Source organism: Denticeps clupeoides, unplaced genomic scaffold (assembly GCF_900700375.1).
Source record: "Denticeps clupeoides unplaced genomic scaffold, fDenClu1.1, whole genome shotgun sequence".
NCBI classification, from domain to species: Eukaryota; Metazoa; Chordata; class Actinopteri; order Clupeiformes; family Denticipitidae; genus Denticeps; species Denticeps clupeoides.
The window spans coordinates 15,382-41,286 of NW_021629950.1; the positions used below are offsets into that span (position 1 = coordinate 15,382).

Here is a 25,905-nt window from a genome sequence, read left to right on the forward strand (position 1 = left end):
GATTGGAGGACTGAAGACCAGACTAACATCAGTGGAGACCAAAGTGGAGAAACTGAACATCATGAATGCAGGTAAATGACAGAAAATATGCTGAACAAACTTTGATATGTGTGCATCTGGACTTTCTCTCACATCTCAACATTACCTTGAGCTGATTAAATACAGAGATTCTGGGATTCTGCTGCCAAGCAGATTTATAATGATTTATAATACCCTTATTACAGGATATTTCGGTAAATAAAGAAAAAATGAATGAAATCTCCTTTGCCTTTCTTGAGTTTCACACGTCTAAAACACTAGACAAACATTAAAAATAATTTTATATCACGGTACAAATGATCTAATAATAAAATGTAGAATCAAAGTTGTACTGGACTCCTGACCTTTGTTTCCTGTCCGCCATTATTGGACAAACTGATGAATCAGGTTTTTGGTACACAGCGTTGCCGTTTGTACCTCTGCACTTGTGACCTGGTCTGCCTCAGTGGCATTTCTCGTCACGAATGCTGACATCGCCCGGGCATGTTTTTGTGCCTGGCGGACATCATTCCTTCCCCCGTGTGCGACGCTAAAGTCGCGGTTATAAATGACTGTCCCCCACCCCGCTCTTCTTCATAAAAATACATTCGGTGTCCCATTGATCGCGGTATTGACACGAGGATGTAGTTTTTTGGCAGGAGCGCCTTCCTTCTCTGTCCTGGCGTCCATCATCTGTCTGTTTCTTCTTCTTTTTTCCCGCGTCGTCACTCATCATCTCGTCATCTGACCTCACGCGCTAATCTCGCGAGAACTTCCACCTTCAGTACCTGTAGTAGCTACTGCAGGCGGCACTTATCGCGAGATTAGCGACACAACTCAAGATTATTTTTTTTTAAATAACGCAGATTAAAATACGGGAGATTTACGGGAAAATACTAATACGGGAGGACGGCGGGAAAGAACGGGCCAAAACGGGATACTTGACAGGTATGCCCTGGGGACACAGTCAGGGTTAAGCGTCCCGCTCAGGGACACGATGGTAGTAAGTGGGGTTTGAACCTGGAACTTGGTGCTCTTCCGGTTCAGACGCGAGCGTGTCGGCCAAGGGTAAAACACACCAATAATAATGATTAAAAAGTGAAAGTGGCAGTAATTTGATTTGGGACAAATAGCGTTGACAGCACCTTGTGTGTGTGGAGTTTACATGTTCTTCTGTCTCGGTGTGGGTTTCCTCCTGATTCACTGTCCAGAGAGGCACTTTTTTTTCAGCAAGAACAAGAGCCCAGAATTAATGTGATTGGCTGATATAATTTTTTTCAGCCAATCACAATGTTTCTGAGCTCTTGTTCTGTAGCGTAATCAGCTGAGTGAAACCAGCCAATCACAATGTTCTTAAGATCTTGTTCCTCCATCTGATTGGCTGAAAAAAAAAGTGACATCATCAGCTTCGCTCTATTTAAGAGGTGAGCCGTGAAGAACTTAATCATTTCAGATTTACGAGAGTTCAGTATAGAGGTAGAGAAATGAAGGCGTGGAAGAAGTTTGTTAGGTGGACCAAGCGTCGCTTCTTCAAGAAGGACGTTTCCGTTGAGCCCAAAATGACCGATCTGAAATCAGCTCAGATGGGTCAGGTTGAGGTGTTCGGGGAACAGCTCGGCACACTCGAGGCGGTGACGGAGACATTCCTGGAAAGGGATCCCGGTCATCGTAAAGAAGTGGAGGAGATGTTCATGGCCTCTAATAATAATCTGGAGATGGCTATTCGTGACACGACACAGAACAGCCTGGCTTGGCGTGAAGAGCTGAGGCAAATTGCCGTCCAGGAGGCTGAGAATGAAGTAAAAGAAAGACTGAGAGAAGAACAAGATCTGGAACAGCTGCGATTTGAGGAGCTTGAAGCACAGCTGAACGTGGAGATACACAACAGAGAAGAAGCAGAAAGGTGTTTCTGTAACGTGAGAGAAACTGGAAAGCAGATGGAGATGGAGACACAGCTCCATACGCAGCTGGGGAGCATGCAGGCTCTTTATGAAGAGACGCTGCAGAACGAGAAGAAGGAGCAGGAAACGCTGAGAAGTCAAATGACAGATGAGCAGAGCAGGAGAGAGAAAGCTGAAAAAGAGCTTGAAGCAAAAAGAGAAAGCAGGAAAGAGGCAGAGAGGCTTCTCCTGGAGACAGAGACAAAGTTCCGTCATCAGCTGGAGAGCAAAGACAGTCTCCACGAGGAGACGCTCCAGCAAATGAAAAAGGAACTTGAGATGATGACAGCCGAACGTGACCATGAGCACAGAGCACGAGAAGAACTTGAAAAAGTGCTCCTTGAAGAAACATCTACCAGGAACGAACTGGAAAAACGTTTCCAGGACTTAAACAATACAAGCAAGAGGCAGGAGATTGAGGAAACCCTGAAGGTCCTCCTCAGAAGGGAGAAGGAACTGTGTGGGCAACTCGAGCAGACAGTGGACATGAGAGCAGCACTGGAGCATCTTCGAGAAGCTTCACAAGGAGACGTGGAGAAAAGAAAACAGTACAAGAACCAGGCTGTCCAGGTTGATCTGGGAGGCTGGTGAACAGGACGCAGCTATGCGGACATCGTAAAGGCGAGCGTAACATGAGCGTTATTACAAAATGCAAATACGCCAAATAAAGAATCTATATAGAAAAGATGAATGAAATCTCCTTTGACTTTCTTGAGCTTCACACGTCCAAAACACAAGACAAACATTAAAAACCACTATGTACTATATTTCACTTGGATTATATACAACTATATTCTTTTACGTGTTCCGTAACAACACATTTACGTTCAGTAGTGACGGGGACAGTCCCCCTGGGGACAGAGGGACACGATGGTAGTAAGTGGGGATTTGAACCTGGAACTTGGTGCTCTTCCGGTTCAGTGTAAAACACACCAATAATAATGATTAAAAAGCGAAAGTGGCAGTAAACAAGAATCTACCTCTATGTACCATCCCACCTCTACAACTCATACAGGACGCAGCACGACTGATGTTCAACCTTCCCAAGTTCTCCACACCGCCCCTCTGCTACGTTCCCTCCACTGGCTCCCAGTAGCTGCACGCATCAGGTTCTAAATACTGATGCTGGCCTACAAAGCCAAACATGGAGTAGCACCATCCTACCTCACAGCCCTTATTACACCTCGCACTGCACCTGGTATACTCCGAGCCTCCAGTACTGCTCGCCTGGTCCCTCCATCTCTGAAGGTAAAAGGAAGACGCTCATCTAGACTCTTCTCCGTCTTCCAGCTCAGTCACTGAACACCTTCACACGGCAGCTCAAGACCTTCCTCTTTAGAGAAGATTTAGATGAACTTGTGACCTTCTTCTCGTCTGACTTCTGTATAGAAACTAGAACAGAGTGAATAAAAAGATTGTATTCATAGTTGGGGGTCCTAGTGAACCGGAATTGATCTCTTCATCCATGGTAACTTGGAAGCACGTTGTAAGTGGCTCTGGATACGGCCGTCTGCCAAACGCCTTAAATGTAAATAATGAATAAGTTCGGCTTTATAAAAAAAGGAGGCCGCTTACATTTACATTTAAGGCGTTTGGCAGACGTCCTTAACCAGAGCGACTTACAACGTGCTTCCATGTTACCATGGATGAAGTGGTCAGTTCTGGTTCACTAGGACCCCCAACTATGAATACAATCTTTTTATTCACTCTGTTGTAGATTCTGTACAGAAGACAAGAAGAAGGTCACAAGTTCATCTAAATCTTCTCTAAACAGGAAGGTCTTGAGCTGCCGTTTGAAGGTGCTCAGTGACTGAGCTGTTCTGACCTAAAGGGGAAGTTCATTCCACCACGGAGGGGCCAAGACGGAGAAGAATCTAGATGAGTGGAAAGCTGACCTGATTGTGTTGAAGATGAGGGTCATCATCTCCTTGCTGTTCCTGCTGTTCTCCACATTTAGAGCTCTTTCTCTGAACAACCAGAGCAACCCTCTAAATACAAAAAAAGAAATTCCTGTGCAGGACATCAACGCTGAGCTGCAGTACCTGAGGAACACGGTCCACTACCTGCGGGACACGATGCTGGCTCAGGAAGTCCAGTTGGAGAACGTGAAGACCAACCTAAAGGACCCTGAAGACATGGTGCTGGATCTGAGGCTGGATTTCAAAGTTCTGGAGAGAGAAAACGCTGGTAATCACATCTTCTAAATGTGCAATATTAATTCAACAACACTGAGACCAGTATGAACATCATTCACAGACTTTAATGTTGGTATTTAGCTCATTTACATTTACATTATTACATTATTTAGCTCAAGATGTGGAGATAAAGACCATGAAGGATGAAGTGGAGAACATGAAGAAGGAGAATGCAGGTGCATAAATGACATTTGACAAATATTATAGTGTAAAATATACTATACAAATAGTATTATTTAATCACACATAGTATTAATTCCATGTAATTACTGTATAAATAACATAAACAGTGAATTATTATTCATTGGTTATGATTAGTTTAGGTTATAATAACAGTACATTAATTCAATTCTCTACATGTAATAGAGTGCATGAGTAGATATAATTTAGAATAACAGACATCTGTATTATTTTGTATATACGCGCAAGATGCTGTCCTGTCAGACGTACAGAAAGACCTGGAGAATCTGAAGATGGAAAATGCAGGTAATGCAGAACAGACAGTCCAACGTTCACATCCAAGCTGCTTACAAGAGTGACCATTTAATTTTTTACAGTAATTCTGAGCATGGGAACAACCAGCGACATCTCATCAATATACATTGTTATACATCCATACATACAGTCATGTACATTCATATACCGCCATAAATTATTATATACAGCCATATAAATGAACTGTTATATGCAACCATATTCATCCATAAATTATTATATACCGCCATAAACTGCCATATACAGCCATATAAATGAACTGTTATATGCGACCATCCTGTCATAAAAACTCTTTAATCTCCTATAGAAATAAGCCATACCATAATCTACCATAAAGTACTAAATTATTCCTTCATTATTGCAGCACTTGTGGCAGAGCTGACGGCTCTAAAGATCCAAATGGATGACAATGAGCAGAACGTGGAGAACCTGACTCATCAGAATGCAGGTGCTGGATTGAAATGATCTCTAATCATATTTTCTTGGTGAAGATTTGGCTCATTTTTTGTGTTCCACCTACATCAGAACAAGCAGCAGAGCTGAAAGCTGTCAAGAACCAAGTAGAAGATCTGCAGCAGAAGAACTCAGGTATCATGTGATGAACTGTGGTTTTAATATTTTCTGCTCTGAATGCAGAGATTGGAGGACTGAAGACCAGACTAACATCAGTGGAGACCAAAGTGGAGAAACTGAACATCATGAATGCAGGTAAATGACGGAAAATATGCTGAACAAACTTTGATATTATTATTGCTATATACTGAATACATATTGTAATCGTGATGAAAGATCGGTTTATTTGTACATGATGAGTATTGGGTCATATCCTTAAATATGATGTGCCTTTTATTTGGGATATAAGTTACGTTCTAGTCATCATTCTATGTAAATCAATAGAATTACTTACAGATCAGATGATTATGTTTTTGTCTTTTTGTAAAGTTGAATATCAGCAGTGATGTTTGTTTGGTTCTGTTCCACTTTACAGGAGGCAAAGTGGCCTTTTCAGCAGCTTTGACATTTAATACTGAGTATGTACAAGCAGGACCTTCCGAACTGAACTTGGTCTTCAGGAACATCATCACCAACTGCCTACAGCAGTAATACAGGTGCTCAGCATCTTCTCATAGTCATGGTGTCAGTGGGAGTCACATTCTTTAAACACCTCAGTGCCAGCCTCTTAACGCACTTTGTGAAAGTGAAGTGACTGTCCTTGTGAAACACCACACACGGTGTGGCTCAGGTTTAAAGGATTAAACCATCACCGTTGGTGAGGAGCGGGCAGCCATGTTCATCTTCTCTGCATCAGCTCGTTTTGCTCCTTACTGGCCCGTGACTGGTTGGCTCGGCCTGTAGAATTGAGCCTCTTTGTCTTTGGACTGGAAGGCGGAGTCCCTGGCGTCCACCAGGGTTTGTGGTTCGGTCCGGTGATGAACAGGGACTGATAGTCTCCTGTTTAACCTGACAGGTGCATCATGGTAGTAGATCTGACTGTAGTGAATTTTTCTGTATGGTTCTTGCAGGGTTCTTCACCGCTCCAGTGAAGGGCGTTTACTTCTTCAGGTTCACCGTGGCGGACATCCTCTCATCGCGCACCATGTACACAGCGCTGTACAGGAACCAGCAGAGGATCATGTTGCTGGGGGAGTACGACATGGACCACCACGTCTCCTACCTGGTCGGCGGCGTGACTCTGCAGCTGGAGGCGGGAGACTGGGTTAACCTGCGTCTTCCTGGAAACCAGCGACTTTACAACGATGAGAGTAATCACTGCATCTTCAGCGGATTCCTGCTCTTCACCCTGTGAAATGGTGATAATCATCACTTGGTCTGATGCCTAATAAAGTCCTGGCTTACATCATACGCCATTTGGCTTTAAAACAAATAAATCTGGAGAAATATCTAATAAAGCAAATACTTGTTTTACAGCACAGTTAGTCTTAATGTTCGATTTATCTTCCGATAATAAAGAAGCAGGGCTGCTACTAACAATCATTTTAATAATCAATTAATCTGTCGATTATTTTTTATAAATTATGAATAAATAAAAGCATTCATTTCCAACCTTTTATTCAAAAACAGAATCTTTAGAAAATGCACGAATATAATGATAATTAAACACCAAAACATAACACCAAAAACATGCACATGTATGCTTTACTTGATCTGGCAAATATAGACTTTTTAAAATAAAGTGCCACCTGAGCTGCCGGAACAACAAATAATTTATGAAAAGAAATACAATACATATCAGAAAATTGAACAGGATTTGTTTGAATGTCAGAACAATGTCTCATTGTACATTTTACCTCTGTTTGTCACGACCACGGGCTGACGGGGGAAGGAAGCGCAGAGACGGGACATCTGGGCAAATGGGATTTATTAATACGCACAAAAGAAAAAGGCACGAGGGACAAAACAAAGGAAGCCAAGAAAAACAAACCAACAGGCGTGTGGCGGTTGCCAGGAACTGAAATCAAAGTTCAGGATCCACATCGATGCATCAGTGTCGGTTCCTTCTAACAGGGCTCCAACCACGGATGCCTACCCAGCAGCACCTGTCCATGGTTAGAGCCCTGCTGTCAGGCTGAGTGCTGCCAGCTGGGGCTCCTGCTGCACCCAGACGTGGCACCGTTACTCTCCAACTTGTGTTTACCATGTAAAATCCAGAACTGGAACCAGACAGTCAGCACAATTCAGACCAAGCACTCTGTCAATCTTATGCTTCACAAGTTATTTGTGTGCATCTGGACTTTCTCTCACGTCTCAACATTACCTTGAGCTGATTAAATACAGAGATTCTGTGATTTATAATGATTTATAATACCCTTATTACACCTCGCACTGCACCTGGTATACTCCGAGCCTCCAGTACTGCTCGCCTGGTCCCTCCATCTCTGAAGGTAAAAGGAAGACACAGTAGGATATTTCGGTAAATAAAGAATCTATAAAGAAAAAATGAATGAAATCTCCTTTGCCTTTCTTGAGTTTCACACGTCTTGTCGTGTAGATTCTACCACTCCCACGACGTGTTACACTGGTGAAGCGACAATAGGATCTGATTCCGGTCAGAGAATCAGGAGCCTGGAGGCCAGCTTATCAATGATCTTATTTATTAACGAAGTATGTGTGTGTGTGTGTGTGTGTGTCTGTGTGTGTGTGTGTGTGTGTGGTCTACAAGAAACACAGAAAGCATACATAAGCAAATCACTCCACAGAACATGATATGATACACAACACTGATTAATAACACTGCTTACAATAATCTAACATGAAACAGACAATACAATCCTACATAAGCAGCTAACCAGCACTAGAACATTTTACCTAGAATATAAATATAGGCAGCTAAAAACACAGGAAAATTATTGAACCCCGTTAGCTTAGCGCTAATAGCAGGCGGAAATTAGCATAAGAATTAAATAATTCCCAAACATTACAAACTCTCTCTCTCTGCATATAAAACAGTATGAAAGGAATCGATAAACGAATCGAACACACGAGTGTGAACAACACTCCTCAGCACTTACTTTCCGTCATGAACGCACACATTTACATGTGAAAAATACGCGTGGCTCATTAGGTGTCACACTCTAACCGGACCAGATAGAAACAACTAAACAAATCTGGTTCCGCCCAAAGTCTTTCTGACACGTCTAAAACACAAGACAAACATTAAAAATAATTTTATATCACGGTACAAATGATCTAATAATAAAATGTAGAATCAAAGTTGTACTGGTATCCGATTGGCCCATTTGTGTAGGGGGCGTGTCCATGTTCACACTAATGACGTGCAAAACAAATGTTTTTACTGACTGTGTACTATATTTCACTTGGATTATATACAACTATATTATTTTACTTGTTCCGTAACAACACATTTACATTCAGTAGTGACGGGGACAGTCCCCCTGGGGACAGAGGGACACGATGGTAGTAAGTGGGGTTTGAACCTGGAACTTGGTGCTCTTCCGGTTCAGTGTAAAACACACCAATAATAATGATTAAAAAGTGAAAGTGGCAGTAAACAAGAATCTACCTCTATGTACCATCCGACCTCTACAACTCATACAGGACTGATGTTCAACCTTCCCAAGTTCTCCACACCGCCCCTCGGCTACGTTCCCTCCACCGGCTCCCAGTAGCTGCACGCATCAGGTTCTAAATACTGATGCTGGTCTACAAAGCCAAACATGGAGTAGCACCATCCTACCTCACAGCCCTTATTACACCTCGCACTGCACCTCGTATACTCCGAGCCTCCAGTACTTCATTAGAGAATATTTAGATGAACTTGTAACCTTCTTCTTGTCAAACTTGTGTACAGAATCTACAACAGAATGAATAAAAAGATTGTATTCATAGTTGGGGGTTCTAGTGAACCGGAATTGATCTCTTCATTGATGGTAACTTGAAAGCACGTTGTAAGTCGCTCTGCCAAATGCCGTAATTGTAAATATGACACGGTGTTATAAAGTGCTCATCATCATTTCTAACTGTGTCTTGTATGAAAGATCTATTTAGGGCAGCTAGACATGATTCTTCTCATGTCCTGATTGGTCTGTTTAAGTTCTCACCTGCAACATTGAGTTTTTTAGCTGTATTACGATATGGCGACACGGTCCAAGTGTGGCCCCGTAATCGGAAGGTTGCAGGTGTGGATGCCAAACCACCAAGGTCCCCTGGTTCAAAGCACGGTCCCCACAAGCTGCTCCCCGGGCGCCTGTCATGGTGCCCACTGCTCACCAAGAGCTGAGTACGTTCCAGAGACAGTTCCAGAACAAATCACAGTCTGCTTTACCTCAACGTCTGGGAGGATCTGCAGACCCGCTCGCAGTCTCGCTTTGTTGGCGCAGGTAAACCGCTTCGGGTCGACCAGAGTTGTGGAAGTGGAGCACGTTGATTAATCGGACTGACCGTTACTGACCTGTTGCCATGGAGACCATTGGTCGAAAAATTTGCATCCACTCATTGGATTCATTATCCAATTTATTCCCTTTAACTTGCATGATATTACACCATTCGACGTGGACGGGAAAAGTCTCTGTATTTTAAATAGCTTTTAAAAGTAACAAATTGAAAATAGTTTTAAATATGCATCATGGCAAGTGACTATTAGTGACTAATCACTTTTAATCGATTGAGTCCGAACAAAAACATTTATTGACATGTGCAAATTGACGTTTCTGAGACTTTCATTGTTCAATCTAATGCCAGAGAAAATTTAAGTTTAAAGACGTTATTGTCATTGCACAATCATACTTAGTACTACAGCACGACGAAATTGAGGTCCTGTACAGCAGTCCCAGTGCAAGATAAGATAAGATAAACACTTGTCACGGCAGAAAGTGACAGAAGCAGAAGGTAATAGCATCACAAAAAAATAACATAAATATGTATCTGTATAAGTAGTGATTAAAATATACTTTATGTCAAAAATGATTGATGACATATCAGCATAAGGAAAAAGCGCATGATTTATGACCACCTACCCTTCTACCTTCTCCCCTTCTCCACCGGACACCCAGCGCGTAATTTATGACCTCCTTCCCTCTCCCCTCTCTCACCCTTGGACACCCAGCGCATCCTCTCACAATCTTAGATGTCATATAATCACTTAGACAAGCTTTTAAAAAAACAGATGTCATATCACTTGTTTACAAACTATGGCTGTTGTGGGAGAGGTCATAAACCGGTATAGCTCTACTTTTAAAACAGAAACCTTATTTTTAAGTGTATGGTTTTACTCAACCTACTGTTTCAGTGTTTAACACGTTTAAACACAATACTTACACAAACTTATTTTAAAAATACAAACGCATACGCTATTCATATACTGACTGAATATGGTAGAATCCCATTTTGTATGTAGGAAGCATCACAGCACCTTCTCGCCCCACTCTATCGCTCTCTCCCTTGTGTCACATTACAGATGTCATATACACTTAGACTAACTTTTAAAACAGATGTCTTATCACTTGTTTACAACTATGGCCATCACTGATTGCTTATGACCCCATTTCTCCCAACGCCATCCCTTTCCCCACTTCCCTTCCCGGTTTCATCTCACATTCTTCCCCGACACCTTGCAGAGTCTCATATTGACACATACACACACACACACACACACACACACACACTTAGACTATTTTTAAAACCATATTTTAATGATATATGGTTTAAAAGGATTTCTAGTTAAAGAAAAACAAGTTTAAACACAATACTTATTTTAAATATACAACACATTCAGTCGTTTTTCCAAAAGATACATCACACAATGGTATGTAGGAGGCATCACATCACTGGCACGCACACACACACACACACACACACACAGACTTTTTCTTTTTCTTGCTAAAATAAAACTAATCATAACACTGTTTTATGAACAAACCTTTCTCACAGAAACGTTAACAAACTATAATTTCTATTTAAATGAACCACACACAGACTTCCGTTTATCAAACTGATATATTTATGAACATGAAAAAAAAACTCTCAAATCCTACTTTAAAACGTTGAAAACCACTATTCTTTTTAATCATGTTTTTTTTTCCACTTTGGATTATGTAATGATAATATTGAAAAATATACCTACACACTTCTAACCACTTTTTGTAGTTGTTGTAGTTCACATCAGACATATATATATTTTAGACATGATTTTTTATTATTATCAAGTAACTTCAAATAAATTTCTCATGTTAACAATTTCATATTTTCTAAAATCGTATCAAGAGGTGTGATTTTTAGAGAGGGGGGTTGCGACTTTTAGGGCTATAATATCAAGAATTTAAAGTTTCACTTATTTTTTTCTACAGTATATTTGTATTTTTTTAACCTTCTGATGCTGAAGGGCTTCACTGTTCGTATATTTACTATTTGTATGATTGACACACACACACACACACACACACACACCCACACAACAGACTTTTTCTTTTCCTTGCTAAAATAAAACTAATCGTCACGCTGTTTTATGAACAAGCCAGAGGTATTTCATTTATGGTTTTCAGATGATATGACACACAAAACGTGAACCATACACAGACTTTTGTTTATCAAACTGATATATTTATGAACATGAAATTTTTTTTTCAAGATTCTTTTCAGAAAATAAAGTCCTACATTTATTAACAATGTTAATTTCCTCTGAAACCATCCCAGCTTGTGACCGCTCCTCATTGGCAGTAACAAGATCTTCACCACCCAGCAGATAACCAACTACTATTTAGTGCTCGCTTGAAACTGATGTTTGCAAAAATGACCATTGTTGGTGGTTTACGAACCCCTCATATCAATGACACAGACCCACAGTTCACACACCCTTAGACTATCTTTTAAAACAGAAACCTTGTTTTGCACTCAAGGATTTACTCAACCTATTGTTTCAGTATTAAACACATACTAAACACAATACTAATTTTAATACAACGCAAACACTGTTAATATACTTACTGAATATGGTATCCCATCAGTCATTTTCCAAAAGATACATCATATAATGGTATGTAGGAAGCATCACACCATTGACACAGGACATAACCTGTTCACACACACACACACACACACACACACACCACACACACACACAAACAGACTTTTCCATGCCAAAATAAAACTAATCATAATGCTGATTTATGAACAAACCTTTCTCCAAAGGTGTCTCATCTATGGTTTTCAGATGATATGCCACACAAAAACTAATCGTAACACTGTTTTATGAACAAACAGTTCTCCAAAGGTGTCTCATCTTTGGTTTTCAGAAGATATGCCGCACAAAAACGTTAACAAACTATAATTTCTATTTAATGAACCTCACACAGACTTCTGTTTATCAAACTGATATATTTATGAACATTGAAAAAACTTTTCAACATTCTTTTTAATCATGTTTTTCCACTATGGATTATGTAATGATAATATTGAAAATATATACCTACACACTTTCTAACCACTTTTTAATATAGTTCACATCAGACATATATATATTTTAGACATGGTTTTTAATATTATTATCAAGTAACTTCAAATAAATTTCTCATTTTAACATTTTCATATTTTCTGAAATCGTATCAAGGGGTGCGATTTTTAGGGAGGGGGCATGCAACTTATGGGCTATAATATCAAAGAATTTAAAGTTTCATTTATTTGTATATTTTTTCTACAGTATATTTGTATTTTTTTATCCTTCTGATGCTGAAGTGCTTCATTGTTCGCAGATTTTCTATCTGTATGATTGATTCTCGCTGGTCATATTATTAGGTAGACCTCGTTAGTACTCGGGTGGACCACCTTATGCCTTTAGAACCACATTATTCTTCATGGCATAGCCTCAAAAAGGTGTGGAAATATTCCTCAGATATATTGGTCCATACAGACATGATAGCATCATGTAGCTGCGGCAGATTTGTCTGCTGGTTGTCTATGATATCCAAAGCCAATATCCGAAGGTGTTCTGTTTGGATTGAGACCTGGTGAATGTAGAGTACAGCGAACTCAATGTCATGTTCAAGTAACTAGTCTGAGATAGTTTGAGCTTTGTGACTTGGTGTATTATGCTGTATTTAAGTAGCCATCAAAAAAAAAAAAGGGGGGGGGGGTACACTGTGGTAATAAGGGAATGGACATGTCAGCAGCAATACTAATTTATGTGTACATCTATGGTATTTATCAGACAGCCTTATCCAGAGTGACTTACAATCGGTATTTACATGGACAGCCCCCCCCCCGAGAGACCAACACCAGCTTGAACCACTAGATCCAGGGTTGGATGCATCCATGCTTACATGTTGATTACACCACATTTTGACCCTACCAACAGAATGTTAAATTGTTTTGATAATTCTCCAGTCTTCAGTTTTCTAGTTAATAAAGTAGAATAAAAAAAAATATTAAATATACTTTTTGGCATTTACTGTCAATATTACTCTTCCACAAATAACTTGAAAATACTAAAGATCCTTCAATACAAATCAGATATTTTAAACTTGATGTGACAATGACAACATATGACAACCACCACATATCTTTTTAAACACAAGACAATATATGTTTTAATGCAACCCAGCAACATTACTTCATGGCCATTCACAAGAACCCTCTAAGGTGTCAGTGCTGAACTGTTTGGTTGAAAAACTTAAATCCCCCCAAAAAATCCAATAATTGGCTAACAATTGGCATAAACATATGAGGTGCTGCTTTTCTAATGCTTGCAAAAAAACAAACACTAAGTTTACTAAATAATGAGGTCTTATCAGGTCTTATCAGTGAACAATACCGAGATAATTATTATAAAAATTATTATAAAAATGCATGAATTAATTATTCCTCGCACTCATACTGTACTTGGAGAAAATGGAATGTTTTGTGGTAACGTTTGGCACTGTTACGCGCTATATTACGCACACTTGTGCTTGCTCTGGAACGGGCAGATGGTCGTCCTGGTGGCAGCGCTGATCAGACAGCCGTGTATACATTTATTTTAGCAAAGTAACTGTATTCTGATTATCACTCATTTAAACGGTACATGCATTCCGTCACTCCCCAACACTTTCCACATACATTGGTTGTTCTGACATTTTGAGTCTGCCCTTTTATCCTGTGACATCAACAAGGCTTTTTGTCTACACAACTGTTGCTAACCGGATCTTTTCTCTTTTTCAGACCTGGTAAACCCTACATATGGTTGTGCATGACAGTAGATCACCAGTTTCTAAAAACTCCAACTGTGTCTCGTCCAAAACCACTTAAATATTCTTTTACCCCATTCTAATGACAGGTTTGGACTTCAGAAAATTGTTTTCACACCACGTCTAGATGCCTAAATGCAAATCTGATATAATCTGGATCTCGGAAGCTAAGAAGGCTTGGGCCTGGTTAGTACTTGGATGGGAGACCTCCTGGGAATACCAGGTTCTGTAAGCATTAACTGTTGAAAATTTTTTTAAAATGAAGTTTTTTTGCATCGCTTTGTTAGTTTTTTTCTAAAGTAAGTTAGGAGGTATTTTCACTCTGTGATATGTTTTCAAGCCTAGGTTGTTTAAAGTCCAAGATTTTCAAGCAGAGATTGCCTACGGCCATACCAGCCCAAGAACGCCCGGTCTCGTCTGATCTTGGAAGCTAAGAAGGCTTTGGCCTGGTTAGTACTTGGATGGGAGACCTCCTGGGAATACCAGGTTCTGTAAGCTTTAACTGTTGAAAAAACTTTTTAAAATGAAGTTTTTTGCATCGCTTTGTTAGTTTTTTTCTAAAGTAAGTTAAGAGGTATTTTCCACTCTGTGATATGTTTTCAAGCCTAGGTTGTTTAAAGTCCAAGATTTTCAAGCAGGGATTGCTTACGGCCATACCAGCCCAAGAACGCCCGTCTCGTCTGATCTCGGAAGCTAAGAAGGCTTGGGCCTGGTTAGTACTTGGATGGTAGACCTCCTGGGAATACCAGGTGCTTTAACTGTTGAAAAACGTTTTAAAATGAAATTGTTTTGCATCACTTTGTTAGTTTTTTTTAAGTAAGTTAAGAGGTATTTTCACTCTGTGATATGTTTTCAAGCCTAGGTCGTTTAAAGTCCAAGATTTTCAAGCAGAGATTGCTTACGGCCATACCAGCCCAAGAACGCCCGGTCTCGTCTGATCTCGGAAGCTAAGAAGGCTTGGGCCTGGTTACTACTTGGATGGGAGACCTCCTGGGAATACCAGGTGCTATAAGCCTTAGCTGTTGAAAAACTTTTTAAAATGAAGTTTTTTTGCATCGCTTTGTTAGTTTTTTCTAAGTAAGTTAAGAGGTATTTTCACTCTGTGATATGTTTTCAAGCCTAGGTTGTTTAAAGTCCAAGATTTTCAAGCAGAGATTGCTTACGGCCATACCAGCTCAAGAACGCCCGGTCTCGTCTGATCTCGGAAGCTAAGAAGGCTTGGGCCTGGTTAGTACTTGGATGGGAGACCTCCTGGGAATACCAGGATGCTGTAAGCTTTAACTGTTGAAAAACTTTTTAAAATGAAGTTTTTTTGCATCGCTTTGTTAGTTTTTTTCTAAAGTAAGTTAAGAGGTATTTTCACTCTGTGATATGTTTTCAAGCCTAGGTTGTTTAAAGTCCAAGATTTTCAAGCAGAGATTGCTTACGGCCATACCAGCCCAAGAACGCCCGGTCTCGTCTGATCTCGGAAGCTAAGAAGGCTTGGGCCTGGTTAGTACTTGGATGGGAGACCTCCTGGGAATACCAGGTGCTGTAAGCTTTAACTGTTGAAAAACTTTTTAAAATGAAGTTTTTTTGCATCGCTTTGTTAGTTTTTTCTAAAGTAAGTTAAGAGGTATTTTCACTCTGTGATATGTTTTCAAGCCTAGGTTGTTTAAAGTCCAAGATTTTCAAGCAGAGATTGCTTACGGCCATACCAGCCCAAGAACGCCCGGTCTCGTCTGATCTCGGAAGCTAAGAAGGCTTGGGCCTGGTTAGTACTTGGATGGGAGACCTCCTGGGAATACCAGGTGCTGTAAGCTTTAACTGTTGAAAAACTTTTTAAAATGAAGTTTTTTTGCATCGCTTTGTTAGTTTTTTCTAAAGTAAGTTAAGAGGTATTTTCACTCTGTGATATGTTTTCAAGCCTAGGTTGTTTAAAGTCCAAGATTTTCAAGCAGAGATTGCTTACGGCCATACCAGCCCAAGAACGCCCGGTCTCGTCTGATCTCGGAAGCTAAGAAGGCTTGGGCCTGGTTAGTACTTGGATGGGAGACCTCCTGGGAATACCAGGTGCTGTAAGCTTTAACTGTTGAAAAACTTTTAAAATGAAGTTTTTTTGCATCGCTTTGTTAGTTTTTTTCTAAAGTAAGTTAAGAGGTATTTTCACTCTGTGATATGTTTTCAAGCCTAGGTTGTTTAAAGTCCAAGATTTTCAAGCAGAGATTGCTTACGGCCATACCAGCCCAAGAACGCCCGGTCTCGTCTGATCTCGGAAGCTAAGAAGGCTTGGGCCTGGTTAGTACTTGGATGGGAGACCTCCTGGGAATACCAGGTGCTGTAAGCTTTAACTGTTGAAAAACTTTTTAAAATGAAGTTTTTTTGCATCGCTTTGTTAGTTTTTTTCTAAAGTAAGTTAAGAGGTATTTTCACTCTGTGATATGTTTTCAAGCCTAGGTTGTTTAAAGTCCAAGATTTTCAAGCAGAGATTGCTTACGGCCATACCAGCCCAAGAACGCCCGGTCTCGTCTGATCTCGGAAGCTAAGAAGGCTTGGGCCTGGTTAGTACTTGGATGGGAGACCTCCTGGGAATACCAGGTGCTGTAAGCTTTAACTGTTGAAAAACTTTTTAAAATGAAGTTTTTTTGCATCGCTTTGTTAGTTTTTTTCTAAAGTAAGTTAAGAGGTATTTTCACTCTGTGATATGTTTTCAAGCCTAGGTTGTTTAAAGTCCAAGATTTCAAGCAGAGATTGCTTACGGCCATACCAGCCCAAGAACGCCCGGTCTCGTCTGATCTCGGAAGCTAAGAAGGCTTGGGCCTGGTTAGTACTTGGATGGGAGACCTCCTGGGAATACCAGGTTCTGTAAGCTTTAACTGTTGAAAAACTTTTTAAAATGAAGTTTTTTTGCATCGCTTTGTTAGTTTTTTTCTAAAGTAAGTTAAGAGGTATTTTCACTCTGTGATATGTTTTCAAGCATAGGTTGTTTAAAGTCCAAGATTTTCAAGCAGAGATTGCTTACGGCCATACCAGCCCAAGAACGCCCGGTCTCGTCTGATCTCGGAAGCTAAGAAGGCTTGGGCCTGGTTAGTACTTGGATGGGAGACCTCCTGGGAATACCAGGTGCTATAAGCTTTAACTGTTGAAAAACTTTTTAAAATGAAGTTTTTTTGCATCGCTTTGTTAGTTTTTTTCTAAGTAAGTTAAGAGGTATTTTCACTCTGTGATATGTTTTCAAGCCTAGGTTGTTTTAAAGTCCAAGATTTTCAAGCAGAGATTGCTTACGGCCATACCAGCCCAAGAACGCCCGGTCTCGTCTGATCTCGGAAGCTAAGAAGGCTTGGGCCTGGTTAGTACTTGGATGGGAGACCTCCTGGGAATACCAGGTGCTGTAAGCTTTAACTGTTGAAAAAACTTTTTAAAATGAAGTTTTTTTGCATCGCTTTGTTAGTTTTTTTCTAAAGTAAGTTAAGAGGTATTTTCACTCTGTGATATGTTTTCAAGCCTAGGTTGTTTAAAGTCCAAGATTTTCAAGCAGAGATTGCTTACGGCCATACCAGCCCAAGAACGCCCCGGTCTCGTCTGATCTCGGAAGCTGAGAAGGCTTGGGCCTGGTTAGTACTTGGATGGGAGACCTCCTGGGAATACCAGGTGCTGTAAGGTTTAACTGTTGAAAAACTTTTTAAAATGAAGTTTTTTTGCATCGCTTTGTTAGTTTTTTTCTAAAGTAAGTTAAGAGGTATTTTCACTCTGTGATATGTTTTCAAGCCTAGGTTGTTTAAAGTCCAAGATTTTCAAGCAGAGATTGCTTATGGCCATACCAGCCCAAGAACGCCCGGTCTCGTCTGATCTCGGAAGCTGAGAAGGCTTGGGCCTGCTTAGTACTTGGATGGGTGACCTCCTGGGAATACCAGGTGCTGTAAGCTTTAACTGTTGAAAAACTTTTTAAAAATGAAGTTTTTTTGCATCGCTTTGTTAGTTTTTTTCTAAAGTAAGTTAAGAGGTATTTTCACTCTGTGATATGTTTTCAAGCCTAGGTTGTTTAAGTCCAAGATTTTCAAGCAGAGATTGCTTACAGCCATACCAGCCCAAGAACGCCCGGTCTCGTCTGATCTCGGAAGCTGAGAAGGCTTGGGCCTGATTAGTACTTGGATGGGAGACCTCCTGGGAATACCAGGTTCTGTAAGCCTTAACTGTTGAAAAACTTTTTAAAATGAGTTTTTTGCATCGCTTTGTTAGTTTTTTTCTAAAGTAAGTTAAGAGGTATTTTCACTCTTTGATATGTTTTCAAGCATAGGTTGTTTAAAGTCCAAGATTTTCAAAAAGAGATTGCTTACGGCCATACCAGCCCAAGAACGCCCGGTCTCGTCTGATCTCGGAAGCTAAGAAGGCTTGGGCCTGGTTAGTACTTGGATGGGAGACCTCCTGGGAATACCAGGTGCTGTAAGCTTTAACTGTTGAGAAACTTTTTCAAAATGATTTTTTTTTGCATCGCTTTGTTAGTTTTTTTCTAAAGTAAGTTAAGAGGTATTTTAACTCTGTGATATGTTTTCAAGCCTAGGTTGTTTAAAAGTCCAAGATTTTCAAGCAGAGATTGCTTACGGCCATACCAGCCCAAGAACGCCCGGTCTCGTCTGATCTCGGAAGCTGAGAAGGCTTGGCCCTGGTTAGTACTTGGATGGGAGACCTCCTGGGAATACCAGGTGCTGTAAGCTTTAACTGTTGAAAAACTTTTTAAAATGAATTTTTTTTGCATTGCTTTGTTAGTTTTTTTCTAAAGTAAGTTAAGAGGTATTTTCACTCTGTGATATGTTTTCAAGCATAGGTTGTTTAAAGTCCAAGATTTTCAAGCAGAGATTGCTTACGGCCATACCAGCCCAAGAACGCCCGGTCTCGTCTGATCTCGGAAGTTAAGAAGGCTTGGGCCTGGTTAGTACTTGAATGGGAGACCTCCTGGGAATACCAGGTGCTATAAGCTTTAACTGTTTGAAAAACTTTTAAAATGAAGTTTTTTTGCATCGCTTTGTTAGTTTTTTTCTAAAGTAAGTTAAGAGGTATTTTCACTCTGTGATATGTTTTCAAGCCTAGGTTGTTTAAAGTCCAGATTTTCAAGCAGAGATTGCTTACAGCCATACCAGCCCAAGAACGCCCGGTCTCGTCTTATCTCGGAAGCTAAGAAGGCTTGGGCCTGGTTAGTACTTGGATTGAAGACCTCCTGGCAATACCAGGTGCTGTAAGCTTTAACTGTTGAAAAACTTTTTAAAATGATTTTTTTTTGCATCGCTTTGTTAGTTTTTTTCTAAAGTAAGTTAAGAGGTATTTTAACTCTGTGATATGTTTTCAAGCCTAGGTTGTTTAAAGTCCAAGATTTTCAAGCAGAGATTGATTACGGCCATACCAGCCCAAGAATTCCCAGTCTCGTATTATCTCGGAAGCTAAGAAGGCTTGGGCCTGGTTAGTGCTTGGATGGAAGACCTCCTGGGAATACTAGGTGCTGTAAGCTTTAACTGTTGAAAAACTTTTTAAAATGAATTTTTTTTTGCATCGCTTTGTTAGTTTTTTTCTAAAGTAAGTTAAGAGGTATTTTCACTCTGTGATATGTTTTCAAGCATAGGTTGTTTAAAGTCCAAGATTTTCAAGCAGAGATTGCTTACAGCCATACCAGCCCAAGAACGCCCGGTCTCGTCTGATCTCAGAAGCTAAGAAGGCTTGGGCCTGGTTAGTACTTGGCTGGGAGACCTCCTGGGAATACCAGGTGCTGTAAGCTTTAACTGTTGAAAAACTTTTCAAAATGAATTTTTTTTGCATCGCTTTGTTAGTTTTTTTCTAAAGTAAGTTAAGAGGTATTTTAACTCTGTGATATGTTTTCAAGCCTAGGTTGTTTAAAGTCCAAGATTTTCAAGCAGAGATTGCTTACGGCCATACCAGCCCAAGAAAGCCCGGTCTCGTCTGATCTCGGAAGCTGAGAAGGCTTGGGCCTGGTTAGTACTTGGATGGGAGACCTCCTGGGAATACCAGGTGCTGTAAGCTTTAACTGTTGAAAAACTTTTTAAAATGAAGTTTTTTTGCATCGCTTTGTTAGTTTTTTTTCTAAAGTAAGTTAAGAGGTATTTTCACTCTGTGATATGTTTCAAGCCTAGGTTTGTTTAAAGTCCAAGATTTTCAAGCAGAGATTGCTTACAGCCATACCAGCCCAAGAACGCCCGGTCTCGTCTGATCTCGGAAGTTAAGAAGGCTTGGGCCTGGTTAGTACTTGGATGGGAGACCTCCTGGGAATACCAGGTGCTCTAAGCTTTAACTGTTGAAAAACTTTTTAAAATGAAGTTTTTTTGCATCGCTTTGTTAGTTTTTTTCTAAAGTAAGTTAAGAGGTATTTTCACTCTGTGATATGTTTTCAAGCCTAGGTTGTTTAAAGTCCAAGATTTTCAAGCAGAGATTGCTTACAGCCATACCAGCCCAAGAACGCCCGGTCTCGTCTGATCTTGGAAGCTAAGAAGGCTTGGGCCTGGTTAGTACTTGGATGGAAGACCTGCTGGGAATACCAGGTACTGTAAGTTTTAACTGTTGAAAAACTTTTTAAAATGAAGTTTTTTTGCATCGCTTTGTTAGTTTTTTTCTAAAGTAAGTTAAGAGGTATTTTCACTCTGTGATATGTTTTCAAGCCTAGGTCGTTTAAAGTCCAAGATTTTCAAGCAGAGATTGCTTACGGCCATACCAGCCCAAGAACGCCCGGTCTCGTCTGATCTCGGAAGCTAAGAAGGCTTGGGCCTGGTTAGTACATGGATGGGAGACCTTCTGGGAATGCCAGGTGCTGTAAGCCTTTAACTGTTGAAAAACTTTTTAAAATGAAGTTTTTTTGCATCGCTTTGTTAGTTTTTTCTAAAGTAAGTTAAGAGGTATTTTCACTCTGTGATATGTTTTCAAGCCTAGGTTGTTTAAAGTCCAAGATTTTCAAGCAGAGATTGCTTACGGCCATACCAGCCCAAGAACGCCCGGTCTCGTCTGATCTCGGAAGCTTAAGAAGGCTTGGGCCTGTTAGTACTTGGATGGGAGACCTCCTGGGAATACCAGGTGCTGTAAGCTTTAACTGTTGAAAAACTTTTTAAAATGAAGTTTTTTTTGCATCGCTTTGTTAGTTTTTTTCTAAAGTAAGTTAAGAGGTATTTTCACTCTGTGATATGTTTTCAAGCCTAGGTTCGTTTAAAAGTCCAAGATTTTCAAGCAGAGATTGCTTACGGCCATACCAGCCCAAGAACGCCCGGTCTCGTCTGATCTCGGAAGCTAAGAAGGCTTGGGCCTGGTTAGTACTTGATGGGAGACCTCCTGGGAATACCAGGTGCTGTAAGCTTTAACTGTTGAAAAACTTTTTAAAATGAAGTTTTTTTGCATCGCTTTGTTAGTTTTTTTCTAAAGTAAGTTAAGAGGTATTTTCACTCTGTGATATGTTTTCAAGCCTAGGTTGTTTAAAGTCCAAGATTTTCAAGCAGAGATGCTTACAGCCATACCAGCCCAAGAACGCCCGGTCTCGTCTGATCTCGGAAGCTAAGAAGGCTTGGGCCTGGTTAGTACTTGGATGGAAGACCTCCTGGGCAATACCAGGTGCTGTAAGCTTTAACTGTTGAAAAACTTTTTAAAATGATTTTTTTTTGCATCGCTTTGTTAGTTTTTTTCTAAAGTAAGTTAAGAGGTATTTTCACTCTGTGATATGTTTTCAAGTATAGGTTGTTTAAAGTCCAAGATTTTCAAGCAGAGATTGCTTACTGCCATACCAGCCCAAGAACGCCCGGTCTCGTCTGATCTTGGAAGCTAAGAAGGCTTGGGCCTGGTTAGTACTTGGATGGGAGACCTCCTGGGTATACCAGGTGCTGTAAGCTTTAACTGTTGAAAAACTTTTTAAAATGAAGTTTTTTTTGCATCGCTTTGTTAGTTTTTTTCTAAAGTAAGTTAAGAGGTATTTTCACTCTGTGATATGTTTTCAAGCATAGGTTGTTTAAAGTCCAAGATTTTCAAGCAGAGATTGCTTACGGCCATACCAGCCCAAGAATGCCCGGTCTCGTCTGATCTCGGAAGCTGAGAAGGCTTGGGCCTGGTTAGTACTTGGATGGGAGACCTCCTGGGAATACCAGGTGCTGTAAGCTTTAACTGTTGAAAAAACTTTTAAAATGAAGTTTTTTTGCATCGCTTTGTTAGTTTTTTTCTAAAGTAAGTTAAGAGGTATTTTAACTCTGGTGATATGTTTTCAAGCCTAGGTTGTTTAAAGTCCAAGATTTTCAAGCAGAGATTGCTTACGGCCATACCAGCCCAAGAACGCCCGGTCTCGTCTGATCTCGGAAGCTAAGAAGGCTTGGGCCTGGTTAGTACTTGGATGGGAGACCTCCTGGGAATACCAGGTGCTGTAAGCTTTAACTGTTGAAAAACTTTTTAAAATGAAGTTTTTTTGCATCGCTTTGTTAGTTTTTTTTAAAGTAAGTTAAGAGGTATTTTCACTCTGTGATATGTTTTCAAGCCTAGGTTGTTTAAAGTCCAAGATTTTCAAGCAGAGATTGCTTACGGCCATACCAGCCCAAGAACGCCCGGTCTCGTCTGATCTCGGAAGCTAAGAAGGCTTGGGCCTGGTTAGTACTTGGATGGGAGACCTCCTGGGAATACCAGGTTCTGTAAGCTTTAACTGTTGAAAAACTTTTTAAAATGAAGTTTTTTTGCATCGCTTTGTTAGTTTTTTTCTAAAGTAAGTTAAGAGGTATTTTCACTCTGTGATATGTTTTCAAGCCTAGGTTGTTTAAAGTCCAAGATTTTCAAGCAGAGATTGCTTACGGCCATACCAGCCCAAGAACGCCCGGTCTCGTCTGATCTCGGAAGCTAAGAAGGCTTGGGCCTGGTTAGTACTTGGATGGGAGACCTCCTGGGAATACCAGGTGCTGTAAGCTTTAACTGTTGAAAAACTTTTTAAAATGAAGTTTTTTTGCATCGCTTTTTAGTTTTTTTCTAAAGTAAGTTAAGAGGTATTTTCACTCTGTGATATGTTTTCAAGCCTAGGTTGTTTAAAGTCCAAGATTTTCAAGCAGAGATTGCTTACGGCCATACCAGCCCAAGAACGCCCGGTCTCGTCTGATCTCGGAAGCTAAGAAGGCTTGGGCCTGGTTAGTACTTGGATGGGAGACCTCCTGGGAATACCAGGTGCTGTAAGCTTTAACTGTTGAAAAACTTTTTAAAATGAAGTTTTTTTGCATCGCTTTGTTAGTTTTTTTCTAAAGTAAGTTAAGAGGTATTTTCACTCTGTGATATGTTTTCAAGCCTAGGTTTTTAAAGTCCAAGATTTTCAAGCAGAGATTGCTTACGGCCATACCAGCCCAAGAACGCCCGGTCTCGTCTGATCTCGGAAGCTAAGAAGGCTTGGGCCTGGTTAGTACTTGGATGGGAGACCTCCTGGGAATACCAGTGCTTAAGCTTTAACTGTTGAAAAACTTTTTAAAATGAAGTTTTTTTGCATCGCTTTGTTAGTTTTTTCTAAAGTAAGTTAAGAGGTATTTTCACTCTGTGATATGTTTTCAAGCCTAGGTTGTTTAAAGTCCAAGATTTTCAAGCAGAGATTGCTTACGGCCATACCAGCCCAAGAACGCCCGGTCTCGTCTGATCTCGGAAGCTAAGAAGGCTTGGGCCTGGTTAGTACTTGGATGGGAGACCTCCTGGGAATACCAGGTCTGTAAGCTTTAACTGTTGAAAAACTTTTTAAAATGAAGTTTTTTTGCATCGCTTTGTTAGTTTTTTTCTAAAGTAAGTTAAGAGGTATTTTCACTCTGTGATATGTTTTCAAGCCTAGGTTGTTTAAAGTCCAAGATTTTCAAGCAGAGATTGCTTACGGCCATACCAGCCCAAGAACGCCCGGTCTCGTCTGATCTCGGAAGCTAAGAAGGCTTGGGCCTGGTTAGTACTTGGATGGGAGACCTCCTGGGAATACCAGGTGCTGTAAGCTTTAACTGTTGAAAAACTTTTTAAAATGAAGTTTTTTTGCATCGCTTTGTTAGTTTTTTTCTAAAGTAAGTTAAGAGGTATTTTCACTCTGTGATATGTTTTCAAGCCTAGGTTGTTTAAAGTCCAAGATTTTCAAGCAGAGATTGCTTACGGCCATACCAGCCCAAGAACGCCCGGTCTCGTCTGATCTCGGAAGCTAAGAAGGCTTGGGCCTGGTTAGTACTTGGATGGGAGACCTCCTGGGAATACCAGGTGCTGTAAGCTTTAACTGTTGAAAAACTTTTTAAAATGAAGTTTTTTTGCATCGCTTTGTTAGTTTTTTTCTAAAGTAAGTTAAGAGGTATTTTCACTCTGTGATATGTTTTCAAGCCTAGGTTGTTTAAAGTCCAAGATTTTCAAGCAGAGATTGCTTACGGCCATACCAGCCCAAGAACGCCCGGTCTCGTCTGATCTCGGAAGCTAAGAAGGCTTGGGCCTGGTTAGTACTTGGATGGGAGACCTCCTGGGAATACCAGGTGCTGTAAGCTTTAACTGTTGAAAAACTTTTTAAAATGAAGTTTTTTTGCATCGCTTTGTTTTTTTTCTAAAGTAAGTTAAGAGGTATTTTCACTCTGTGATATGTTTTCAAGCCTAGGTTGTTTAAAGTCCAAGATTTTCAAGCAGAGATTGCTTACGGCCATACCAGCCCAAGAACGCCCGGTCTCGTCTGATCTCGGAAGCTAAGAAGGCTTGGGCCTGGTTAGTACTTGGATGGGAGACCTCCTGGGAATACCAGGTGCTGTAAGCTTTAACTGTTGAAAAACTTTTTAAAATGATTTTTTTGCATCGCTTTGTTAGTTTTTTTCTAAAGTAAGTTAAGAGGTATTTTCACTCTGTGATATGTTTCAAGTAGGTTGTTTAAAGTCCAAGATTTTCAAGCAGAGATTGCTTACGGCCATACCAGCCCAAGAACGCCCGGTCTCTCGTCTGATCTCGGAAGCTAAGAAGGCTTGGGCCTGGTTAGTACTTGGATGGGAGACCTCCTGGGAATACCAGGTTCTGTAAGCTTTAACTGTTGAAAAACTTTTTAAAATGAAGTTTTTTTGCATCGCTTTGTTAGTTTTTTTCTAAAGTAAGTTAAGAGGTATTTTCACTCTGTGATATGTTTTCAAGCCTAGGTTGTTTAAAGTCCAAGATTTTCAAGCAGAGATTGCTTACGGCCATACCAGCCCAAGAACGCCCGGTCTCGTCTGATCTCGGAAGCTAAGAAGGCTTGGGCCTGGTTAGTACTTGGATGGGAGACCTCCTGGGAATACCAGGTGCTGTAAGCTTTAACTGTTGAAAAACTTTTAAAATGAAGTTTTTTTGCATCGCTTTGTTAGTTTTTTTCTAAAGTAAGTTAAGGGTATTTTACTCTGTGATATGTTTTCACAGCCTAGGTTGTTTAAAGTCCAAGATTTTCAAGCAGAGATTGCTTACGGCCATACCAGCCCAAGAACGCCCGGTCTCGTCTGATCTCGAAGCTAAGAAGGCTTGGGCCTGGTTATACTTGGATGGGAGACCTCCTGGAATACCAGGTGCTGTAAGCTTTAACTGTTGAAAAACTTTTTAAAATGAAGTTTTTTTTGCATC

General features: G+C 40.4%; 1 long non-coding RNA gene, 33 other non-coding genes and 10 pseudogenes across 34 annotated transcripts; all 44 read left to right on the forward strand.

Annotated features, from left to right (window-relative positions):
• Nucleotides 1–904: 904 nt before the first annotated feature.
• On the forward strand, nucleotides 905–4,327 carry LOC114778103 (uncharacterized). Its single transcript, XR_003746180.1, has 3 exons — nucleotides 905–966; nucleotides 3,977–4,145; nucleotides 4,267–4,327. It is a non-coding gene; the product is annotated as an uncharacterized LOC114778103 (long non-coding RNA).
• Nucleotides 4,328–14,722: 10,395 nt separating this feature from the next.
• On the forward strand, nucleotides 14,723–14,841 carry LOC114778141 (uncharacterized; annotated as a pseudogene).
• Nucleotides 14,842–14,986: 145 nt separating this feature from the next.
• LOC114778144 (uncharacterized) lies at nucleotides 14,987–15,104 on the forward strand (annotated as a pseudogene).
• Nucleotides 15,105–15,239: 135 nt separating this feature from the next.
• On the forward strand, nucleotides 15,240–15,358 carry LOC114778128 (5S ribosomal RNA). The gene has a single exon (XR_003746204.1). It is a non-coding gene; the product is annotated as a 5S ribosomal RNA (ribosomal RNA).
• Nucleotides 15,359–15,500: 142 nt separating this feature from the next.
• On the forward strand, nucleotides 15,501–15,620 carry LOC114778122 (5S ribosomal RNA). The gene has a single exon (XR_003746198.1). It is a non-coding gene; the product is annotated as a 5S ribosomal RNA (ribosomal RNA).
• Nucleotides 15,621–15,764: 144 nt separating this feature from the next.
• Nucleotides 15,765–15,883, forward strand: LOC114778104 (5S ribosomal RNA). The gene has a single exon (XR_003746181.1). It is a non-coding gene; the product is annotated as a 5S ribosomal RNA (ribosomal RNA).
• A 143-nt stretch (nucleotides 15,884–16,026) lies between these two features.
• On the forward strand, nucleotides 16,027–16,145 carry LOC114778115 (5S ribosomal RNA). The gene has a single exon (XR_003746192.1). It is a non-coding gene; the product is annotated as a 5S ribosomal RNA (ribosomal RNA).
• A 143-nt stretch (nucleotides 16,146–16,288) lies between these two features.
• Nucleotides 16,289–16,407, forward strand: LOC114778127 (5S ribosomal RNA). Its single transcript, XR_003746203.1, has one exon. It is a non-coding gene; the product is annotated as a 5S ribosomal RNA (ribosomal RNA).
• A 143-nt stretch (nucleotides 16,408–16,550) lies between these two features.
• LOC114778138 (5S ribosomal RNA) lies at nucleotides 16,551–16,669 on the forward strand. The gene has a single exon (XR_003746212.1). It is a non-coding gene; the product is annotated as a 5S ribosomal RNA (ribosomal RNA).
• Nucleotides 16,670–16,813: 144 nt separating this feature from the next.
• LOC114778147 (5S ribosomal RNA) lies at nucleotides 16,814–16,932 on the forward strand. Its single transcript, XR_003746213.1, has one exon. It is a non-coding gene; the product is annotated as a 5S ribosomal RNA (ribosomal RNA).
• Nucleotides 16,933–17,075: 143 nt separating this feature from the next.
• LOC114778119 (5S ribosomal RNA) lies at nucleotides 17,076–17,194 on the forward strand. Its single transcript, XR_003746195.1, has one exon. It is a non-coding gene; the product is annotated as a 5S ribosomal RNA (ribosomal RNA).
• Nucleotides 17,195–17,338: 144 nt separating this feature from the next.
• Nucleotides 17,339–17,457, forward strand: LOC114778116 (5S ribosomal RNA). The gene has a single exon (XR_003746193.1). It is a non-coding gene; the product is annotated as a 5S ribosomal RNA (ribosomal RNA).
• A 144-nt stretch (nucleotides 17,458–17,601) lies between these two features.
• On the forward strand, nucleotides 17,602–17,720 carry LOC114778105 (5S ribosomal RNA). The gene has a single exon (XR_003746182.1). It is a non-coding gene; the product is annotated as a 5S ribosomal RNA (ribosomal RNA).
• Nucleotides 17,721–17,865: 145 nt separating this feature from the next.
• Nucleotides 17,866–17,985, forward strand: LOC114778137 (uncharacterized; annotated as a pseudogene).
• A 144-nt stretch (nucleotides 17,986–18,129) lies between these two features.
• On the forward strand, nucleotides 18,130–18,248 carry LOC114778130 (5S ribosomal RNA). The gene has a single exon (XR_003746206.1). It is a non-coding gene; the product is annotated as a 5S ribosomal RNA (ribosomal RNA).
• Nucleotides 18,249–18,392: 144 nt separating this feature from the next.
• Nucleotides 18,393–18,511, forward strand: LOC114778133 (5S ribosomal RNA). Its single transcript, XR_003746209.1, has one exon. It is a non-coding gene; the product is annotated as a 5S ribosomal RNA (ribosomal RNA).
• Nucleotides 18,512–18,653: 142 nt separating this feature from the next.
• On the forward strand, nucleotides 18,654–18,772 carry LOC114778106 (5S ribosomal RNA). The gene has a single exon (XR_003746183.1). It is a non-coding gene; the product is annotated as a 5S ribosomal RNA (ribosomal RNA).
• A 146-nt stretch (nucleotides 18,773–18,918) lies between these two features.
• LOC114778131 (5S ribosomal RNA) lies at nucleotides 18,919–19,037 on the forward strand. The gene has a single exon (XR_003746207.1). It is a non-coding gene; the product is annotated as a 5S ribosomal RNA (ribosomal RNA).
• Nucleotides 19,038–19,181: 144 nt separating this feature from the next.
• On the forward strand, nucleotides 19,182–19,300 carry LOC114778118 (5S ribosomal RNA). The gene has a single exon (XR_003746194.1). It is a non-coding gene; the product is annotated as a 5S ribosomal RNA (ribosomal RNA).
• Nucleotides 19,301–19,443: 143 nt separating this feature from the next.
• Nucleotides 19,444–19,562, forward strand: LOC114778143 (uncharacterized; annotated as a pseudogene).
• Nucleotides 19,563–19,706: 144 nt separating this feature from the next.
• LOC114778146 (uncharacterized) lies at nucleotides 19,707–19,825 on the forward strand (annotated as a pseudogene).
• A 145-nt stretch (nucleotides 19,826–19,970) lies between these two features.
• LOC114778125 (5S ribosomal RNA) lies at nucleotides 19,971–20,089 on the forward strand. Its single transcript, XR_003746201.1, has one exon. It is a non-coding gene; the product is annotated as a 5S ribosomal RNA (ribosomal RNA).
• A 144-nt stretch (nucleotides 20,090–20,233) lies between these two features.
• Nucleotides 20,234–20,352, forward strand: LOC114778129 (5S ribosomal RNA). Its single transcript, XR_003746205.1, has one exon. It is a non-coding gene; the product is annotated as a 5S ribosomal RNA (ribosomal RNA).
• A 145-nt stretch (nucleotides 20,353–20,497) lies between these two features.
• Nucleotides 20,498–20,616, forward strand: LOC114778121 (5S ribosomal RNA). The gene has a single exon (XR_003746197.1). It is a non-coding gene; the product is annotated as a 5S ribosomal RNA (ribosomal RNA).
• A 144-nt stretch (nucleotides 20,617–20,760) lies between these two features.
• On the forward strand, nucleotides 20,761–20,879 carry LOC114778140 (uncharacterized; annotated as a pseudogene).
• A 144-nt stretch (nucleotides 20,880–21,023) lies between these two features.
• Nucleotides 21,024–21,142, forward strand: LOC114778124 (5S ribosomal RNA). The gene has a single exon (XR_003746200.1). It is a non-coding gene; the product is annotated as a 5S ribosomal RNA (ribosomal RNA).
• Nucleotides 21,143–21,286: 144 nt separating this feature from the next.
• On the forward strand, nucleotides 21,287–21,405 carry LOC114778139 (uncharacterized; annotated as a pseudogene).
• A 147-nt stretch (nucleotides 21,406–21,552) lies between these two features.
• LOC114778123 (5S ribosomal RNA) lies at nucleotides 21,553–21,670 on the forward strand. The gene has a single exon (XR_003746199.1). It is a non-coding gene; the product is annotated as a 5S ribosomal RNA (ribosomal RNA).
• A 143-nt stretch (nucleotides 21,671–21,813) lies between these two features.
• Nucleotides 21,814–21,933, forward strand: LOC114778135 (5S ribosomal RNA). The gene has a single exon (XR_003746211.1). It is a non-coding gene; the product is annotated as a 5S ribosomal RNA (ribosomal RNA).
• A 144-nt stretch (nucleotides 21,934–22,077) lies between these two features.
• Nucleotides 22,078–22,196, forward strand: LOC114778136 (uncharacterized; annotated as a pseudogene).
• Nucleotides 22,197–22,341: 145 nt separating this feature from the next.
• LOC114778126 (5S ribosomal RNA) lies at nucleotides 22,342–22,460 on the forward strand. Its single transcript, XR_003746202.1, has one exon. It is a non-coding gene; the product is annotated as a 5S ribosomal RNA (ribosomal RNA).
• Nucleotides 22,461–22,605: 145 nt separating this feature from the next.
• On the forward strand, nucleotides 22,606–22,724 carry LOC114778107 (5S ribosomal RNA). The gene has a single exon (XR_003746184.1). It is a non-coding gene; the product is annotated as a 5S ribosomal RNA (ribosomal RNA).
• Nucleotides 22,725–22,867: 143 nt separating this feature from the next.
• LOC114778120 (5S ribosomal RNA) lies at nucleotides 22,868–22,986 on the forward strand. Its single transcript, XR_003746196.1, has one exon. It is a non-coding gene; the product is annotated as a 5S ribosomal RNA (ribosomal RNA).
• Nucleotides 22,987–23,130: 144 nt separating this feature from the next.
• Nucleotides 23,131–23,249, forward strand: LOC114778108 (5S ribosomal RNA). Its single transcript, XR_003746185.1, has one exon. It is a non-coding gene; the product is annotated as a 5S ribosomal RNA (ribosomal RNA).
• A 143-nt stretch (nucleotides 23,250–23,392) lies between these two features.
• On the forward strand, nucleotides 23,393–23,511 carry LOC114778109 (5S ribosomal RNA). Its single transcript, XR_003746186.1, has one exon. It is a non-coding gene; the product is annotated as a 5S ribosomal RNA (ribosomal RNA).
• A 143-nt stretch (nucleotides 23,512–23,654) lies between these two features.
• On the forward strand, nucleotides 23,655–23,771 carry LOC114778142 (uncharacterized; annotated as a pseudogene).
• A 143-nt stretch (nucleotides 23,772–23,914) lies between these two features.
• On the forward strand, nucleotides 23,915–24,032 carry LOC114778132 (5S ribosomal RNA). Its single transcript, XR_003746208.1, has one exon. It is a non-coding gene; the product is annotated as a 5S ribosomal RNA (ribosomal RNA).
• A 144-nt stretch (nucleotides 24,033–24,176) lies between these two features.
• Nucleotides 24,177–24,295, forward strand: LOC114778110 (5S ribosomal RNA). The gene has a single exon (XR_003746187.1). It is a non-coding gene; the product is annotated as a 5S ribosomal RNA (ribosomal RNA).
• Nucleotides 24,296–24,439: 144 nt separating this feature from the next.
• On the forward strand, nucleotides 24,440–24,558 carry LOC114778111 (5S ribosomal RNA). The gene has a single exon (XR_003746188.1). It is a non-coding gene; the product is annotated as a 5S ribosomal RNA (ribosomal RNA).
• Nucleotides 24,559–24,702: 144 nt separating this feature from the next.
• Nucleotides 24,703–24,821, forward strand: LOC114778112 (5S ribosomal RNA). The gene has a single exon (XR_003746189.1). It is a non-coding gene; the product is annotated as a 5S ribosomal RNA (ribosomal RNA).
• A 141-nt stretch (nucleotides 24,822–24,962) lies between these two features.
• Nucleotides 24,963–25,081, forward strand: LOC114778113 (5S ribosomal RNA). Its single transcript, XR_003746190.1, has one exon. It is a non-coding gene; the product is annotated as a 5S ribosomal RNA (ribosomal RNA).
• Nucleotides 25,082–25,220: 139 nt separating this feature from the next.
• LOC114778134 (5S ribosomal RNA) lies at nucleotides 25,221–25,341 on the forward strand. The gene has a single exon (XR_003746210.1). It is a non-coding gene; the product is annotated as a 5S ribosomal RNA (ribosomal RNA).
• Nucleotides 25,342–25,485: 144 nt separating this feature from the next.
• On the forward strand, nucleotides 25,486–25,604 carry LOC114778114 (5S ribosomal RNA). Its single transcript, XR_003746191.1, has one exon. It is a non-coding gene; the product is annotated as a 5S ribosomal RNA (ribosomal RNA).
• A 142-nt stretch (nucleotides 25,605–25,746) lies between these two features.
• Nucleotides 25,747–25,862, forward strand: LOC114778145 (uncharacterized; annotated as a pseudogene).
• Nucleotides 25,863–25,905: the final 43 nt, after the last annotated feature.